This window comes from Mustela putorius, unplaced genomic scaffold, assembly GCF_011764305.1.
Source record: "Mustela putorius furo isolate JIRA1106 unplaced genomic scaffold, ASM1176430v1.1 tig00003899_pilon_pilon_pilon, whole genome shotgun sequence".
In the NCBI taxonomy this organism is placed as follows: Eukaryota; Metazoa; Chordata; class Mammalia; order Carnivora; family Mustelidae; genus Mustela; species Mustela putorius.
This window is the reverse complement of record NW_025422048.1, coordinates 18132042-18152466: the sequence shown is the minus strand read 5'-3', so window position 1 is coordinate 18152466 and position 20425 is coordinate 18132042. Positions and strand designations below refer to the sequence as shown.

The following is a 20425-nucleotide window of genomic DNA, read 5'->3' as shown; positions in this document are numbered from 1 at the left end:
CATTTGAAAGTCTTTGTAGAATAACATCTAGGCTCTTTACCTTAAGATTACAACTTATTTGAATACTTGCTTAAGGTTCTATCCTCGGCACCTTGAACCACAGATGACTCATGGACTGTGCTCAGTAAGGGTATGTTGAAGGTGCAACCAATGCAGGGCGAGAAAGAAAGGAAAGGAAGAAAAGAAGGAAAGTGAAAGACAGGGACAGAAAAAAAGCAACAAGTGGGATAGGGAGAAAAGTGAAACAGAAGAGTCCTGGGAGGTCAAAGAACAGAAAAATCAAGCCAGGATTTAAAATATTCTGTGATCGCTGCATGCGTTCAGCAGAGTTTACATTAAAATCTCCTAAACGAAAGATTGCTATAAAGATATCAGGCACCGTCACTGTTGAATACTAGTATATCTCACCATAATATGACTTTTAGAAGTCTGGTTACTGTTACCGACAGTGGTGTGTGGAGCAGACTTCTCCTGCACAAGCGTGCTGTTAACTGAATGATGCTTTCTCCCCTCCACTTCTAAGAGTTTATGGTTCTCTAACTTGGCAAGTCTGCAGCTTTGGGTCATTCCAGATGTTTACTTCATTCTAGCAGCACTGTCCTTATCCAGCGCTCAGTCTAAGGTCACTAATGCATTGTAAAAGACACAGACGGCACTCTCAGCTTCCCAGTGAAATCTTTTTAAAAAATATTTCTATAATAAAACCACAGAGACTTTAAGCATAGACTGTGGAGTCAGGGTTAAGTTCAAGTTTTGACACTGCTGTTTACTAGCAGAATGTCTCTGGGCATGCTACTAACTTCTCTGAGCGTCGGGTTCCCCTTCTGTAAAAAGGAGATAAATAATAACACCAATGTCACAGGGTCCCAGTGAGGATGAGATGAAAGGATGTGTGCAAAGTGCTTATCACAGTGCCTGGCATGGAGTAGGAACTGTCTCCATGAGAAAAGCCTACAGGGCGCCTGGCTGGCTTAGTCAGTGGATCATGTGACTCTCGGGGGATGTGAGTTAGAGCCCCACATTGGGTGTAGGGCTCACATAAATAAATAAATAAATAAATAAATAAACTTTTAAAAAGGAGCACAAGATTATATCATCTCTTCCTATCACTTTTAAATACTCCTTTCCTTTTTTTTTTTTTTTTTCTGCCCTAGTAGATTATTCTATAATGAGGTCTGCTCTGGTACTAAAAACTGGTGATGATTCACATTAAATTTAAAGATTTTATTTATTTGAGAGAGAGAGATCACAAGTAGGCAGAGAGGCAGGTGCTGGCGGGGGTGGGGGTGGGGAACAGACTCCCCACCGAGCAGAGAGCCCGACGTGGGGTTCGATGCCAGGACCCTAGGATCATGACCTGAGCCAATGGCAGAGGTTCTAACCCACTGAACACCCAGGCGCGCCTCACATTAAATTTAAATAAAAAGGTATAATTGATTGATTTTAGGCCAGATATTATATGGGACGATAGAACTGCAAAAGGTCCACGGCTGTTAGAGATTTATAACACCACTGCAATCTACTACAGAACTCAGGTTTAAATATAAGTCAGAACTATAAAGGAATGAATGAATAAATGTCAAAACTGTTCCTGTGTGTGTTTGTGTGCATATGTGTCAGAGGGAAGGCACTGAACACTTAGGATGCCCTATAATAAACTAATAAACATGTAGCCTGTACATATGCTTTCCAAACCAAAAGAAATTTTCCACGGTTATAGGTATAGCAATCACGTGGTCAAACCCTGCTTTGGAGGGATGCCAGGGTTGATATGCTATAGGAAGTCAATTGTAAAAGTCACACACAATGGGTATACCCGATTTCTCTCCGTGTATTTTTTTGAAGATTTGCTTTTTTAAAAAAATATGAATTTGTGTAGCTTGTAGACTGGAGTCAGATAAATTGGCCCCTTTCCCCCTTTGTGCCAAGAGTTCTACATGTAGACGGCTACAGCTTTCAATTCGAATACCGAAAGAATCGAATTCTTGCCAAGAGAACACAGCTGGGCAGAAGTGGAGGCAAAGGCTTTCTCCCATCACTCACTTTTGTCTTCCTCGCTGGAAATTTTCCCCACTGTAAGCTCAACAAACAAGTCATCATTTCTTCAGTATTTATTACAATGTTAATCATACACACACACAAAGATAACATGGTACTGACTTTTGGGAAGCAGGCACTTTTCTAGATTATTTTCATTTTAATTATTTTCATATTAATTATCAATAAATTTAATTTTAACTTCAGCGTGCAAGCCTCACTGTTTAAAAAATACAATTTCGCTGTGCAAAAGGACTCTGAGAAGGTATTCTCACTGATACTAATCAAACCCAAAAAGGACCCACTTGCAAATCCAACTTTTTTACTGAATCCAGTAAGTAATTGTAATAATAATAAACCAGAAAGCAGACCCTGGAGGAAGAGGTGAGATGCCTAAGAGGTGTGGTTAATTGGTAACACGGAACAAGACCTTTGAAGAGGTATCAGACTAAATTAATTAGTTAAGAGAGGCACAGAGTTCACAACTTGATTACCAAGCTGTTTGATTCCCTCAACACAATAGCCTTAATTTAAACCAACCATATGAACTTGCCTTCCTGTGCAGTCCTTCCAATGACCAAGCAAGGAGTTGAAAATTGTTGATCACGGACTGAATAAGCCCATTCATGCTATCATTTTAAGTTTGGATCTGCTGAATATTTTTACTTGAATGAAGTACAAAGATATCCTCACTAACTTAAATGTAAAATCATCTGGCTTGCTTCTTGATTTAGGATACTCCAGATATCTATTTTCTCCAGTGTTAAATGGTAAGAAAGACATTCAAACTAGAAATCATAAACAGGAAAGGAAAAGCAAAGATTTCCCAGTTGTTTTAGAAATGTACTTAATGAACATTTTTTCCCCCCTGGAGAGGAGTGTCTTTTAATCTAAATTTCTTTTTATTTATTTATTTATTTATTTATTTATTTGTCAGAGACAGAGGGAGAGAGAATGAGCGAGCACAGGCAGACAGAGAGGCAGGCATAGGCAGAGGGAGAAGCAGGCTCCCTGCCAAGCAAGGAACCCGATGTGGGACTCGATCCCAGGACCCTGGGATCATGACCTGAGCCGAAGGCAGCTGCTTAACCAACTGAGCCACCCAGGCATCCCTAATCTAAATTTCTGCTGATTTTGTGCCGTATCTTCTCTTGGAAGGAAGATGTGATGCAACTATTTTGATGCCGGTTGATAGAATATTCTTAAATTCTTAACAACAAGTAATGTTTGCCCAGTGACTTGAAATGTAGTATAAAAAACAAAAGTTGAAGTTATAAAATTATATCTATATTTACATACACTATCACATACACATTTGTGTCTATATACACATTTTGAGAGGGGTAGGGAATATAGCTTAAAGACAATTTAATCCTTGGGATGTGGTATTCATTTTAAACATCAATTCCCAGGCATCCCACCTAAGAAATACCCCCCCCCTTTTTTTTTCCTGGAACATGTGGCAAAATAAACACAGATTGGGGAATGCGGGTTTAGATAATTAGTACCTTTACAATAACTTCAAAGATTTAAGTTTTTCAACATGTTGCCAAATTTGCATCATTTCTCCTTTAGAATAAAAAGCATTTGCAGAACCTCGAAGCAACAACCCTCTCTCTTTGACTAGAATCAACATCAACCCAGACATTACATACAAGATTTACATTCCAGATAATTTGCACCAATAACCATCAGCTGCTGAAAAAAGAAAGAATAAGATATGTTTTGAAAGGGAAATTGGGGAAGGTGGCCACAGTAAGGAGAACTGAATCTGGACCCAAGACTTATATTTTGAATTACATGGTAAAAGAGAAAATTCACGAGAACCGGAAGTTGCCAGACGCAACACAGGGAAGGTGCTGCCTGTGTTGAAATTTCTAACTTTATGAAGAACTGACACGGGATCCTAGTCTAAAGGGAAATCATAAAGGGAAAGCACAATCTTGGCAGTGATAGTCCAATCGTTGTTGTTCTTTACATCTTTCCCCACCTGACTGTCATTTTCCTGGAGCCCCACCTATAGAAAGAAAGATGTCAGTCACATGCGCATGAATTCAGTAGCACCGAGAGGTGACATTTAAAAACGATTTTGTCTATTATCTATTATTTTGGCTGAATTCTGCTGTCTTTGTTTTGTTTTGTTCCAACCTTTCCCAGTTTTTTTTTTAAAGATTTTATTTATTTGACACAGAGAGAGAGAGAGAAATCACAAGTAGGCAGAGAGGCAGGCAGAGAGAGGGGGGGAGGCAGGCTCCCCGCTGAGCAGAGAGCCTGATGCCAGGCTCGATCCCAGGACCCTGAGATCATGACCTGAGCCAAAGGCAGAGGCTTAACCCACTGAGCCACCCAGGTGCCCCATCCCAGTTTTTTAAAATACTTTTTTAATTTTTATTTTGTATTTTATTTTATTTTATTTTGGTGACAAGCCTAATCCTATACCTTAAGGGCAAAAAGAATAAACGCGAGAGTTCCTCATGGTTTGCTTAATCCGGCTGCACGAAGACTACTGGGCATATTAACACAGGCACTGCACAAGCAGGGGGCCATGCTATACATGTCTAGCCATTTACAGACACTTCTTAATGTTCTATAGTTGATGAATGAAAGATCAAATTCTGCTTCACCTCCGTCTCCCTGCCAGCCAGTAAGCATGATCTAAGTCACTCCTGCCTTAACCACACAACAGCACTCTTTCCTTAATCACAAAGATTCTTCCTCCCTATCCCCCACCCCACCCCCACCCCCTGCCCCTCCCCCACCCCAAGTCCCGCGTCTTCCTCCTGGTCCTCCTTAGGCTGCCTTGGCCACTCCTGGAGGTGAGAGACGGACTCCCATGGCTGCTGGGTTACTTTCTCTGCCTTGAGCACAAGTAAGAACCAACTTTGTTCTGGGGCTTTCTACACGCTGTTTCACTCAACATAATCGTCCTGATGTCTTAACTCTTCATCCCCGGACACTTCCTATCCGGCTGCAGCACCAGACACCAGACACCAGAGAGCAAAACCAGTGTTCTACAGGGATGAGTGCCAGATCTGTGTTGGCTTGACTTCCCAGGAGACAAATGCCTTCGCTGATGGAAGAGGCTGCCCATGGGACTCGAGTTGGTCCTGGAGTAGATGAAGAGAACAGGGACAAAGAAGAAATGATCGCGTGCTGTGGGGGGGGGGGTGGTATTGAAAAGTGAGCAAGGAACTGAAGGTGCCATTTTTAGCCTGATAACTATTAGATGCCAAGGAGAGTCCTTGCTGGGTTAGAAGCCATGGTATTTCAGATCTAAAGGAAATTTCGTCATAACAGAAAGAAAGCACCTAGCAGAGCATCTGGCATATAGTAATTGTTTGATAAATGTCAGCTGACTCTAAATAAACACCTATTATAGGATTTTTTTATTGGGTGTGAAAATGGGGGTTCAAATTTTATTCCTATATAAACTCCTACCTACGGATATTAAGATTGATTTAAAAGTCCAAGACATTCCTGGAGGTGAAGGTGGTAGTAAAAGCTGCCACTCAAGAACTCCGAGAGCCTGTGTCATCCTGTCTGGGCCTGCCAGCATGAGGACATGTCCAGGGCATGTCACCTGGTGACAGTGTCTGCCACTGTTCCCCCTGCGCAAATCAGAAAGGGACCCTTAGTGCCGCAAAAGAAATCAAGAGTCGTTACTTTGATGTTCTGCCTTCCTATTTCCTAAATCTGCTTTGCTTTAGGAAGCAAAAAGCAGGCTGCCTCAGAAGTCAGGAGGCGTACTTCACGCTATTCTCTTTATAGGAATCCAAGGAGACCCAGCTGATTTTCGCTTAAAAACCAACCAACCTCTCCTTTCAGGAGGGTTGGGTTGGGTTTGAATTGTTCCCAACCAGAAGGAACAGTAGGAGCTGGGGCTCCTGTCCTGGTTCCTGTCCTCGAACTAAGATGACCAGGCTTTTGCTTTCCTTCTGCCTAATCATGGCAGGCTTCCTGCTAATGGCGGCAATGCTCCAGACCAAGGGGTTTTCCTCATGGATAAGCCAACAGCGGTATCAACATCTTCCCTTTCTTCTGGCTGATACGGTTCCACGAAAATGAGGACTATGTGATAAGGGATTATCCCAGCAAGAGACTGGCAAATCTAGGGGCGCCTGTGTGGCTCAGTCATTAAGCGTTGGCCTTCGGCTCAGCTCATGATCACAGGGCCCTGGGACTGAGCCCCACATCTGGCTTCCTGCTCAGCAGGGAGCCTGCTTCTCCCTCTTCCCCTGCCTGCCTCTCCCTACTTGTGCACTCTCTCTCTAATAAAGAAATAAAATCTTAAAAAAAAAAGACTAGCAAATCTAGCATTTCTTTCTTCCTTTAGATCTTCCTTCTTCGTTCTAGAAGTCTGTTTGCCCTCACGGTCTCAGTGCCTTCTGAGGGAAATTTCTACTCACTATAAATGAAAGGAACTCGCCTGCTGAAGGTCTTGAATCCTCTGTCTACTTCAAAGTTTTAAAGGTAATTTGGCAGACGTGTCATGTGAGGGTTCAAAATGTTTCACAGATACACTGAGAAATGGGAGAATGCCGCGTGATGTGAACAAGAGCCCGGGGAAGAGCCTGGGGTTTGTTTTTTATTTATTTATCTTACTTTCATAGCGTTTTCTTATCACTAATCATTTGCCGAGTATTCCAGAACCACAAACCCAGAAGGCTAAAGTGAAAAAAAAAAAAAAAAAAAAAAAAAAAAAAAAAAAAAAAAAAGGAGCTGACATCCCAAACCAATGACTAATTTTGTTTGCCTGAAACACACGACCAACCCCGTGCTTTCTGCGGCTGGAAATCCTGACTAAGTCATGCTCTAGATGTTCACACCTTACTACACCTACTCCAGGCTACTCTGTAAATGTTTATGGAGCAATCGATGCTGTAAACCAAGTTATTCTCCAGCCTAAAAACATATATACTTGTGCTTTCTAAAGAGCTTTAATGAACAGAGTAAGAAACTGCTAAAAGCTGTCACTCCCAGGATCTGGAAATTTTCGCAGGTTCACCCAACAGCGTTGTGTTGGTTTTTCTCGTTGTCAATACAGTAATGTATGTAACCAGGTTTTTCGGTGGGTTTCTTTTGGGGGGGGGGGCGGGAATGACGGAGTAACACTTTATTATTGTGCTTAATTTGTTTTACATCTCATTTCATCAATTGATTGCTAATTACACAACCATTAGCTGTGTAAGTCTTTTTCCATTCTTAAGTTTGAAATAGGGTGTATCTCAAGAGGCAGAGGAGAACTCATTTACAGTGACAGAATTTAGTTACCTACTCATTAGAACTGAGATTGTATTTTATTTTCAGAGGTAACTTGAGTTTAACATTTAAATGTCTATGATGAAAAGCCTAATTTCATCTCAGATTCTCAGAGTTGGGAAAGCCTTAGTAAGATACAGTGACAGGGAGGCAGCTGAGGGCCTCGGAGTAGAGCGTGGGAGGGGGGGCGATCAGGAGGGTAAGTGGTGATGACAAGATCCTTAGGCTCCACCTGGAGACTCCAAGTGCCCCGGAAGGCAATATTTTCCTCCCCTCTAACAATTATTTAAGTCAAAGGAATATGCAGAGATTGTCCAGGCTTCTAAAGGATGTTTCCAATCTCCTAAGAGACCCCACTCCGTACTTCCTGTGAGTAAATCTTTTTCTTTTCTACTACTAGGATTAATTCTCATTAGTATAAAATAGTAACGAGAAAGGCTATGTGGCTGTTGTCTTCTCTATTTGTATAATCATTTGCATCAATATCCTAGGTATATTTAACAGACGCTTGGCTTCTGCCTCCCGCCCACAATTTTCAAATTCATTTAGTGTGTGTGTTAGTTCATTGCAGAAAAAAACAACCATGCTCAGGTTTTCTTCCAAATCTATGGCAAATGTGTACATTTACATTTGTTTAAAAATCAGCTCTCTTCTTGCAAATATGTTCTCTCTGGATGGGACCATTTTTGATTTCTAAAAAGTCAAAAGCAATTTTTGAACTCTTTTAACTTACATTTAAATCATCCTAAAATAAAGTGGGCTTTTCCCTCATTTAAATTTTCTTGACAATTCTTTTCCTACTAGAAGCAACTCAGGCCCAACTATCCCAGGATTTTTGGTGTGTATGTGTATGTGTGTTTTTACCCTTAAGATATCCTTTTCTACCTTGGGTTCCCAGCTAGCACTCTTTTCTGTGTCTCATGTTTTAGGAATACCACTTGGTAAATACACAATACACAAAGTGCATCTCCTTAGGACTAAAAATCCACAGACATTAAACCTTATGGCATTCCAACGGCAATATGTCTCATTTCGCAGTTTGCAAAACAGACACGTGACTGTCAAGGTAGTGAACGAACCTTGCTTAGTATGTCAGCACCCTACCTTCCCCTCAAATACAGACGACAAAGCATTACCGACCCAGTTTGAAATAACATCCACTAGAGCACTGACTTTTCAACTTTTTTGCCAGCAACAGTAAGAAACACATTTCACACTTTAAGTGCGTATGTGTCTAGATGTGACAAAGTCTTACCAAAAATATCTAACCTTCCCACATGATATATTCTGATATTTTCCTACTATCTTATTCAATTTTGTTTTAAAAAAGTGCTAGTCACAACCTACTACATGGATTTCATCGTGTGCTAATGAGTTGTTGCCTACCACTTAAAAACTATGACGACAGGGGTGCCTGGGTGGCTCAGTAGGTTAAGCCTCTGCCTTCGGCTCAGGTCATGATCTCAGGGTCCTGGGATGGAGCCCCGCATCGTGCTCTCTGCTCAGCAGGGAGCCTGCTTCCCCATCTCTCTCTGCCTGCCTCTTTGCCTACCTGTGATCTCTGTCTGTCAAATAAATAAATAAAATCTTAAAAAAAAAAACTATGACTACAGAATGAGTGGACTTTGCCCGTACCACGAGGTGATGTTGGCTCCCTATATATATTATATAGTAGGATAAATTTTCATTAACTTTGACCCTACTGGGAAAGGTTATGGTAGTTACCTGAGCGAGGTATATAGCAAAAATCCATTTTTGAATATATTTTTAAATAACCTATAAAGAGTCTGCTAAACAAAATAATGTCAAGATGGAATTACGTAACCTCTTGGAATGAGATACTTCTAACATTTCTTGGATCACTATTTAAATGCAGCTGTGCTAATTATAAATGAGTGTTCATTTTCAGGCCAGTAGAGTATCTGCTTAGAAAAACCTGGTTTGGGGGCACCTGGGTGGCTCAGTGGGTTAAAGCCACTGCCTTCGGCTCGGGTCATGATCTCAGGGTCCTGGGATCAAGTCCCGCATCGGGGTCTCAGCTCAGCAGGGAGCCTGCTTCCCTCTCCCTCTCTCCCTGCCTACTTGTGATCTCTGTCTGTCAAATTAAAAAAAATCTTTAAAAAAAAGAAAAGCCTGGTTTGTTCTCAGTCCAAAACATTTTGTAGACCAGAATATTGCTTTTAACCTGAGTTCACAAAACTTTAGCATATCTTAACATTCAAACTCAAGAATGTTCAAAAAATAAAATCACTTTAAAAAAAAATATATTTTGGAGTCATCCAGTCCCTCTTTATAAATCTCTTCGAGGTCTCATCTCATAGCCACAACAGTAATGGGTATACAGTACTTTTGTAGAGTGTTTTAAATTTCAGAAATCTCTTCTATTTTGTGAGCTGGTAATGACCAGAAATCCTTGGATTACTGGATATTTAAAAAAGCATATAATGACATTTGCCAGACCCCAAAATGAAACTTAATATTTAGTTTGTTGTGCACGTGACAGATGACCGAATCCCATGAAGAAAGCCAGGGGTCTGGCCTGTAATGACGGCCTGTATTTTAGAGATCCAGCCTACCCCCTGCATTCCCTCCCCGCCCCCCCAACAATGTGGAAGATATGAAAGAAATTAAAATTTCAAGGTAAAGGATCAAGCCATGTTCAGAAGTGGGGGTGTCACGCAACCTCCCCTGTGCGGCAGGATTTACTAAAGAACTGGGAACAGATGTTTATCTTTCGTGAACATTTAACATTTGGGCAAATTGGAAGCTTAGGAAGCGAAAGGAGTGAAGGACAGGCCAGGATTCCTGGATGCGAACCTAATCTCGGTCTCGCTCTGTTTTTGCTCTAAATCACTGCCAAACTCTTCACACCTCAGCTGCTTTACAGCAGGCAAGAATTATACTGGGGACAGAACCGCTTCCTGGGAGTGTCTCAGGTTAAACGGTTAATATTACAGCCCTCACCCTCTAAGGTACTTCCACAGAAGGCCAAGTGCTCTGTGTGCACCTTAGTTGCCTTCATTATATCAGGGAATCAAAATGCAATACTGGTGTCCTGTGAAACCGACCTTGAAAGAGATCATCCCTTCCATCCCCAAGTTCTCGTCCGCCTTAGCAACGATCCGTTATTCAACCAATTAGGAAAGTCAACCATGGGATCTTGGAGGTTTTCAAGATACCTCTAACACCTGCGAGTTGAGCATTTTCCCAGTTAATTAATACTTGGGCCACTTTGGGGCCCTCCTCCTTATGTGTCCCTTCTCCACTGGGTTGTCAACCAAAAGGAAATGCCCTGCCCACCCAAGTCCTGATTTGGCAACCTGGGGGCCAGGTCTTTGGTTCCTGTCCTGAAAAGCGGCTCCATTTCCCAGACCACTGGGCCTCTGTCCAGGAGGTTCTGGGCTCTTCAAAGGGCAGAATGTGGTTTCACTTTCTCCTCACCACCTTCTGATAAAAGAGCCCTGGTCCCTTCATGGCATTTAATGAATGGTCCTCTCCTCCTGGATTTGGACTTTTGGCCTTTCCAACCGGTCATTAACTGGCAGGAAATGCCCTCGTTGGCAATCACTATTGTGTAAATAGAGCTATAAACTCTCGAAGGCCCCGTGCAGTCCCAGCCCCTAAAGCTGCACGTGTGTGTTGGGGGGGGAGGGAACTCTTGATTATAAAAGCACTGCCTTCCAAATTAAACTCAAACCACATGATACAGTCCATAAAATATACAAAACATGCAGTCCAGTGACAGATTTATTGTGGCTTTACGGAATAAAGCAAAAGAAGAGGGAAAAAATCTATATGGAAAACACTGCTACTTTTGACCCCAAGGGCCCCCCAAACAGGAAGCTGAAAACAAATCAGGCAGCTGTGGTCTCGCGAAGTTATGAAGGAGACCGGGGTGCAACCAGCATTTCCTGTCATTGCTTGTCACCGTTTCAGAGTGCCTCTGTCTGAACTGTTTTCTTTGATGGCTCAAAATACGGAAATTTCTTTGGGGATAGATGGAAGGCCAGGAGGAGGCTTGGCAGTGAAAAAATGTGATACTTACCTCCTCCCCCTCCAAATTTACTTAGTGCAGGTCACAGGACAGTCACTTGAACGTGTGCATTTTAAGGACTGTAGGAATGGACCACAACAGTAAAACAAGACTTTGGAACCGGACATTAGCTAGCCTCATTGCTTCCTGTTCATTTAGGATCAATTTCCAGAACCACTATTTTATTAGTAAGATGCAGAGTCCAGCATCCCAGAGAAGAGGAACTCACTTCTTAGAGCCAGTCTTTTTGCCCTGGCTCTCTCTCTCCCCACCCCACGAGGCTGTCGAAGTGCGCGTGGATGAGAGCTTTCCAAAGGGATCATACTTTAGATGCTTTTACTACATCACCCTCTTTGCCACACATGGAGGTGTTCTTGTCTTTTTCCAGAGGTGTGAAATGCCAAGCCCTGTGCCACATTGTTCCAGCCTGTCAGCTTCTCAATACAAAGGAGCTCAACACAAAGGAGTTTTAGCCAGAAAGTAAAAGCATTTTGCCCTCCTATTATCACTACGCTGAGGCTCCCAATACACACAAATGGGTCCCCCAGCAAAACCAGGTTTAGCACTCTCAAGAAGTGGATTCACAGGAGTTGCCTAGGCAAAAAAGTCAGCCCCTACCCCAAACCTAAGGTCCTTCTCAAAAAGGCCCTCTCTCGGGGTGCCTGTCAATCAGAGGCCAGACCTTGGCTCTTGGGAAGCTGGCAGCATGCTTACTGATCGTGGCCTCTGTCTCCACCTGAGGCCACTGGCACGGGCATTCATAAAACAGATTGGGTTACCTGGCACCCCCCACCCCATGTTTTCTGCATTTGGAAGCCCTTAGACCTAAAATGTGACCTTATCATGTAAACAATTTGTCCACTTCACACTTCTGGATGAGCCTAGAAGGTCTTTTTCGTGCTATCCAATTACTTAGGGAAAATGCTCGCATAAACAACTTAAGAGTTTCAACTGTTCTCAAAATCCCTTTGGAAAAGAATCCGTGCCTCTTCCGTGGGACCCTCATCTATCACAGACGCAAGCACTTGGAATAATGTCCCTGTGCTGGGTAACCAGACAGCACCCGCAACTGGACCATGTCCTGAACGCCAACTTCTCGAGGACATGGGTGACCTCCACTTCCTGTGGGTCTCATTGAATGGGTCTCCATACATTTTTTAACAACTCAGAAAAAGTGTTATATGGTAGCTACATCTAATTGCAATAAAGCAGCCACCTCGACAGGATGTGTCCACCTTGCTATCTTGGTTTGTAAAGCAAAAAATAGTAATTATACTAACGGAAATATGCCCAAGCTAATATTATACACAGTGCTTTTCTTTTGCATTGTTTTGTTTTCCCTCATGAAGGTTGAAATCTGCAAGACAAAAGGTGAAATGCAAGCTCTCTAGTTCTTTTACTTGCTTTTTTTTTTTTTTTTTTGCTAACAGGCCACCGTCACCCCCCTCCACACACACACACACACACACACACACACACACACACACCCCTCTACCCCCTTGTTTGGTCTCTTCATACTGCCACATAAGGGGAGACTGCAAAGGCTGTACCTAAAGGCTGATGGTCCTCTGGGCACAAGAGATGATTGTGGGAGACCTGAAGCGGCAGCTCGTTTGTCTCTTGTACCGTGTAGACAGTGCTTTCTGGAGCCAGTAAAAAGAGGCGCTATTCATACCTGTATCTTGGTAAATAAAAACCTATGCAAATTCAACCTCCAAATGGGCAATCAGGGTTTAACTGCAAATGAGACAGCTCTCGGTGTCCTTCGGGTTTTTGTCACTGATTTCATCACTGTCTAAACCATGCATGGCACGAGGCATCGAGTCCCAGTGTTTCTCATTGTGTGCTTTTCTCTTTTCTTTTTTAACCTGGTGCAATGGTTTGGAGAACCATTTCTGCAGAACTTGTTGCTGAAGACAGATTTCCCTGGAATGGGAGGTGGGGACGGTCAATGCCACCGCAGGTGACAGAAAACACAGCAGCTCCTTGAGGACTCAGCCACTGCGTCATACTTTAGATGCTTTTATTACATCCCAAGGTAGCTCTGAACCCATCCCAGTTGCTTCTGTGGCCGCCAAAGGACACTCGACCTAGGCTTCAGCATGTCTGCTGCTGCTGTTACCGATGTGGGGGGACCCTAAAGATAGAGATAATGCTACCTGAAATCACAGGAGAGGTGTTCACCAAACCTAAGGACAAGTTAGAAAGACTGATCCACACTTCCTTCTCTTTAACAAACTTTGATGGAGACCCTACTACGTGCCAGGCACTGAGGATGTGAGGTCAGAAGACCCAGCCACCTGTCTAATGAGGGACCTGGACATTCAGAGACCCCTGCATAAGCCCAAAGAAATGTTCCTCAAACTTTCACACCAGGTGCAGGGGAAGCCAGGAGGCTCAGGGTGCAAAGAAGCCAATGAGGACAATTTGGAGGCCATCTGAACGATCCAAAGTGGAAAAGAAGGACCAGCAAGCTGCCAGGCTCTACGATGCTCCCATGGCCTCAAGAGATCAAATAGACTGTCGGAAGTTTCTAGCGTCAACCCCCCGCATTTCTGTCCAGACTGCCTTTCTCAATCGGAGGCCCTTTCTTCCTGGGCCCTCTGACTTCACCCACGGTGCAGGCATAAAACAAACTCCTGCCTAAAATGGGAAACAAATCACTCCTACTCATAAGCCAACTTAGCACTGATGGAAGTGGGTCTTGAGAGAGGACATGGTATTTAACAAGCGTGCCTAATTGATTCCTAAATCTCTAACCAGGCTCCTTTCTTCCTCTTAACACTTTGTTCTCATGGCTGTTATCGAGTTCTGGGATGACTGTGCTTGGGTTTCTTGAAAAGCATCATGGACATACAGAGGGCGAATATATATGTGTGTCATAGATGTGTGCATGTAATATATGTAATATATGCATTATGTTCACACACACACGTGCATTTAAATCAAGCTTTCTTTCATTCTTCCTTCCTCTCCAGTATCCTTTTTCCAAAAGTTAACTGCCTGGAATTGAATAGGTATTTTCCCATAATCTGCCAGGCAGAAATCAATGCATAGCTGTACAAATTGTTCTAAAGTGACAACTAATTTGGGTACACACGCACGTGTGTGCTTCTGTGGATGTGCCTAGACCACCTGGGAACACCTTTACTTCTCACCTAAAATTAAGGTTCCTCTTCCCAGACTGCCTTATGCTTCCTATCAATCTTTTAAAAACATTGTCACTCCACTTCATACGTGATACTGTGTTTTTACTAGAATGAGCTAGAAAAAAAAAAAAAACACCTATCTGATCCCTTTTAGGTCACATGGATGTCATTAACACTTGGTAATGGAATAGATATCTTATTTATCCAAATTCTCAAAGTCATCTTTCCGACACTGTCATTTGGCTGTCTTGAGGCAATAGAAAACCATTCAGGAAGAGGAGGGTGCCTTGGAAGCATCTGGTTTCCTTCAGATGTGAAAGCCCACATGAATACAGATCTAATTGGTTTCTTTTTGGTCATAATTTGTGTTTGTTTGTTGTTTGGCTTGTAATGAAAATTAAACTCCTTGCTCCCAAACACAGTTTATTTTCCTAGAGGGAAAAAAAAAAAAAAGAAAGAAAGAAAACTGCCACCTCGTTTTATCTGAGGCACAAATATCTTTCTATTTTCAAAGTGACAACCGTATCACACACCTCAGAGAGAGCCCACAAAGAAACACAACTTCTGATTTCTGTTTTCTGACATTACCTACACGGCGAACAGGGGTGGTGGGGGGGAATCCATCTGTTCAGCCTATGAGGTGAGGTTTAAGGCAACACAACAGCTCGCACGGAAGAACTCTGAAGAAGGAAAGGTGACCGCAGCCTTGTGCTCTTTCAGACACTTGATAGTCTTAACATGGCAGTGACCATGATCTACCTTTAATTACATGATCAGATTACTTGTCAAACACGTATCGTAACTTACTCTTGTCTGCTGTGCCCCAGTCCCTGTTTGCCATCCTATCAGACGTTATTTATTTTCAAAAGAAAAATCCCACCCCCTTCCTGAATGTCTTGTGCTACGAAGTAGGAGCAACCCGCGATTTTAGGAATGAAAATCTTCGTCACTCAATGGCTTCTTGCCCCCTTCCTCTCATCCCCTCCATCCCACATCTAAAGACAACTGGGTAGAGAGCAAAACTGAATTTCAGACTACACTGTCAGCATCTGCACAGCAGCCAAGAGACTGTCACTGTTTCAGCACGTGCAGTGCAGTAGAGCCTCTAAAGACAAAACCTCCCCCCCACCCCTCACCAAGCCTTTGTGGTTACTTTTTCCTACTGTAGAGCTGGGCCAATAATCAAACACCTACTGGTCAGAAAAATGAATTACACCTCTAAGGTACTTCCGCAGAAGGCCAAGTGCTCCGTGTGCACCTTAGTTACCTTCATTATATCAGGGAATCAAAATGCAATATTGAGCTTCAGCGAGAAGCAAACAGAACGCAGACCCTCTCATCATCTCCTTTACCAAATTTTTTGGTTCCTGCAAGTACACCAAAATATACTGTTGCAATTAAAAGCTGGGCACCGAATCTGCTCCTTTGTGAGTTTACAAATGATTCATTCTTCTTTTTGATTCAGTATCTCTTAAGTATCTACTCTGTGTGAGGCTTTGCTTAGGTAAAGGGTGGGCACAAGGGAATACCAAAGATACTTAGGATACCAGCTCATAATCACAGGTTTTTATCCCCCTGAAAAAGCAGCTGTTGTCAAATGCGTGCAGTAGACAGTTGCGGGGGAGGAGGGAGGGTACTTTATAATAGTCCTGGGAATCATTATGAGTGCTTAAAGCAGCAAAGGAAATTAGAGAAATGAAGTAGCTCTCAGAAGTAGAGCAAAACATGCACTCACCACCTCTAGCCTCGCACTGTATCAATTCTCTCTCCAAATATTTTTTTTCTGGCAAACCCCTTCACTGATGTTTTCACACACGGTCTCCCATCTCATCACTGTATAAAGCTGCAGAATGCTAACTGACGAAATTTCCTCCTAATGCCTCTGATACTGGTTTAGCTGGTCTATTCTGGCCCCAAGGTTTAGTGTTTGCACTGTTGTTGTTGTTGTTGTTTTAAAGGATGCATTTGGTCCAAAGTCATTCGGCAACAAGGCAGCTCATCAGGAAGCCAAGTTTGTTGAATTCGGGTCTAAGTCTCTAAGCACGAAAAATAGGAGAAGTTGGTTGTGGTCACCCTCAACCCCCTTCCCCGGGCAGGTGGGACACAGGATGGAGCTATCTATTTGCTCTACCTGTGGGAGCTCTCCTTTCCTACCTGGAGCAATGAATCTCCCACACACTTTTCTCAACAATGATCTGCAAACACTGATACAAAATTTATTATATAGTAAATTTCATTGTAAACAGTTCAGTTCTTCCTTTCTAGACACACTGCAGCACTTGGGCAGGAAAACTGCATTGCTCTTTAATAGGTGCAAAACAATCTCTTTTGCCCCTTCCCAGAAGCTGGCTAAATTTAATAGCGGGAGAGTCTGCCAGGCAAGTGGATTCTACTGCTTGGAGAGATGTAAAAGGTGGACAGAGGCAGAATAATACCAGCTGGCTATGGGCAAAAGCCCTTTTATACTATGTTTAGGGAAGTTTCCATAAACATCAAAGCACCTCCCAAAGGTACTGCATAATGGGGAAAAAAATTTAAAAACAACTTTAAAAAGTATTTAAACATTTGCATAGGCAAAAAGGAAAATACAAAATATGAATATAATCAGAAAATTCTGAGGTCTCTGGTAAGCCTGTCAATATGCCTTTTATCAGAGGGGAAAAAAAAACAAAAACCTTGGATGAATTGTATTAAGGATGCTTAGTCACCTGCATGGCTATTTCAAGAGTCTGCTTTCCAACCATTACATCAGTAATCACCCAGACTTATCAATTAAACCAGTCAACACAGTGAAAAAATAACAGTCAATTCAAAAGTAAATCTTGCAATAATTTAATTGATACTTTTTAATAGTTTTAATTGATACTTTCCTGTGGAGTTAATACCTGCATAGAGCTAGGATACCAGCTCCTAATCATAGACTTCATCCCACATGTGGGGATCCGAGCCCAATTAAGCAATTCAGGAACATCTAGGAAAAAAGAACTTCTCTAAAACACACTATCTTAATTACAGCAATGCAATAAGTTCATTCTCACTGTTGTAGCTATACATATCAATCAAAAGACAGTAGTCAGGGACGCCTTCCGCTCAGGTCATGATCCCAGCGTCCTGGGATCGAGTCCCACATCGGGCTCCTTGTTCTGTAGGGAGCCTGCTTCTCCCTCTGCCACTCTGTCTGCCTGTGCTCTTTCTCTCTCTCTCTCTCTCTCTCTCTCTCTGAAAAATAAATAAATAAAATCTTTTAAAAAATTAAAAAAAAAAGACAGTAGTCAGAAAAGCACACAGTAGGTCCACTACAGTAATGTTAATACCGCACTAATCAATCACCTGAATGTTAAGTTTCGTTACTCCTCTTGATTTAATGGCGTTTCCTTACCATAAAAGGTGTGTGAGTGCTAAAAATAAAGTCCCCCTTTTACCAGTCTCCTAAGATCTATCCTCATGCCCTTCAGATGCCGGTAGTAATGTGCCCATCCATGGCGGGAAAAGACACCGTTCTGCAAGGAAGCTGTGGCGCTGCTCTCGACGGCGCATGGGGAAATTAGTCGTTAAAAAGCATTTGCTGATGATATGCCACGCAAGAAATTCCTTTAAATCACAAATATATATATATATATATATATATATATATGAAGAAGAACATGCAGGAAAAGGTAGAAAAAAGGAAAAACGGCAGAACGGGAAGAAGAAAGATCAAAGCCCTAAAATTGCAACAAAGTTGCAGAATTACTTTTCCTTCTACTTGCCACTTGAAAAACTAAAGTTTAAAAAGGCGTTTGCTTTCGGGGGCGTCCTAGGAAGGCAGCCACTCTCACAAACTCCAACTCCTCTCCAGCCTTACCTTCTGCTGCGAGCGCAAACCCAGGGGCTAAGGGGTCCTGCTATCCGCGGCAGTGGCGGGGGCAGCAGCAGCGACAGCGGCACATGCCATCTGTTAGAGGCAGAAGCAAAAGCAGCGCTGCGCGAGGTGGCCCCGGAGCCGGGAGAGCCTTTAGCAGGGGTGCGTACTGAATGCCGCCATTTTAAAGCAAGCCTCCTGAAATCATTAGATATAAGCAAATTAAAGCCCGCCCCACCTACAGTACTTCATGGCTGGGACGTGCAACCCTGCTCCGAGTCGCCGCTGTGGGGTGTAAAACGTCAAGGCGAGAGACACGCGCACGGGGACTCCCGGACGGAGGCGGCGATCCCTGCGCTCCCCCCACCCCGCTTTCCCCAGCTCCCGGGCTCCCGCGAACCTCCCTTCAGGCCCCCGAGGCTGGGAGACTTTCTTTGGCTCCCCAGCGCAGGGGGTCGGTGAGGAGGGGTCCCAAGCCGGGGCAGGCTGGCGCGCTGGGGCACAGGGGGCGCCCGGCCCGGCCCGGCCCCGGCCACCCCCCGCCCCTCCGCCACCCGGGCTCTCGGTTCAGTCCGCGCGCGGAGCACACCTCGGAGCTCCCGGCTCCCTCACGGCGGCGGGCGTGGGGCTCCCGCCCGGGCTAGCTGGCTGCCATGGCAACCCCGGCCCCAACCCCGCCCGGCCGAGCCCGCCGCCGCCGCCGCAGCCGCCGCAGCCGCCGCCGCCGCCGCCGCCGCCGGTCCTCCTCCACCCCCCCCCCTCCCGCGCCCCCCTCGGTGTCCCGCGCCCCGCGCCCGGCCAGCGGGACGCGCCGCGGCGGCCGCGCCGCTGGCGGGGGGTAGGGGGCTTCGGCCGCCCGAACGGCAACTCGCGCGCAACTCCGCGGGCCGGTGGACGGGCGCGCGGGCGGTGGGAGCGCGGGGCCGGCCCTCGGCAGCCCGGCCCCGCCCCGCCCGGCCAGGTAGCGCCCGCGCGCCCCGCTCCGCCGGCGCCACCAACCTCACCTGGCTGGTCGCGCGCGGCTCCTGGCCCCCGGCTGGCCGCTGCGGACCCGGTGGCAGTCAGGCGGCGGGCGCCCCCGCTCCCGCGCCCACCGGCGCCTGTCCTCCGCCTTCTTCCCGCCGCTCCCAAAGAGCGCCAAAAGTCGCGCTCCCGCGCCGAGTGCGGGCACTTTCTTCCTGCAGGGCGCCGCTCGCTCTCCAAACGTATTCTTTGTGTGCTCCGTTCATTCGTGCGTGGTTCTCCGAGAGCGCCGCGCGGGCTTTATTCTCAGGGGGTGTGGCGCCTCGCCCCCCAAGCCCCGCGGCCCAGCCCCCGCTGCAAACGCTCTTTGTCGTTTCTTTATTAAGGGAACGGAGGACAAATCATAACGCTCAGGTTTTACAAAAGCGAAAACAAACCGAGCTCGCACACATCCCCGGCGAGGGGGCAGGGAGGCGGCAAAGTTTCTGGAGCTTCAGAAACTGGAGTGCCCAGGAGAAGTGCAGTGTGCTTCACATCTGTATGCTTAGAGTCACTGCAGATACGGGCAAAGTGAGACGGGTAATTCCAAAAATGACCTTAGTCAATAAATGTGTCGGCTCACTGAAGGCCAATAAATAAATAAATAAATAATTACTCACCAGCTGCCTTCGTGGGACTTCCCTTCTATAAAAACCCCAATCCTTTATTTCCCTTTTAGAACCCCAGACCGGGAAAGGCTGATCCGTGCCAATAGCTCCCCTTCTTCGACGGAGTTTGAAGGCTAGCGAGAGCCCTAAGGTAGGGTCCCAGATACTTGTGAAGGGGAAATGGACAAAGCCGATGAAATTTTATATTTTGATTAAAAAACGTGCATCTGGGCAGCTAAATTACCAGTTTCGATCTAATGCAAGTGTAATAGGAACACCAGCTGTCCCTTAATTGGAGCGCCACAATAATAAACGCGTGCTTTTATTTAATTTTATGAGGACAATTGTAGTTGATAACATACGCATATGCGAGAGCCTCGGTGACGAGCTCATAGCAATTCATGGGCGGCTCTCCTGCCATGAACTGCTTCACCCCAATACAGAGATCTACGTGCGCTCCAGAAAGTGTAGAAAAACATCACAGGAGCCGTGGAAG

The 20425-nt window shown here is 44.7% G+C and overlaps 1 protein-coding gene across 6 annotated transcripts in view; it reads right to left on the bottom strand.

Moving 5' to 3' along the window:
- Positions 1-19583, bottom strand: part of MBNL3 (muscleblind like splicing regulator 3) — a 113938-nt gene extending 94355 nt beyond the window's left edge. For 4 of the 6 annotated variants that reach the window (XM_045068102.1, XM_045068100.1, XM_045068097.1 and 1 more), the window contains exon 1: positions 18323-18660. The gene's annotated coding sequence lies outside the window, so the exon portion shown is untranslated. Of the gene's footprint in view, positions 1-18322; positions 18661-19323 lie in introns of those variants that run through there. The other 2 variants (XM_045068098.1, XM_045068101.1) reach the window with 2 other exon arrangements.
- Positions 19584-20425: the final 842 nt, after the last annotated feature.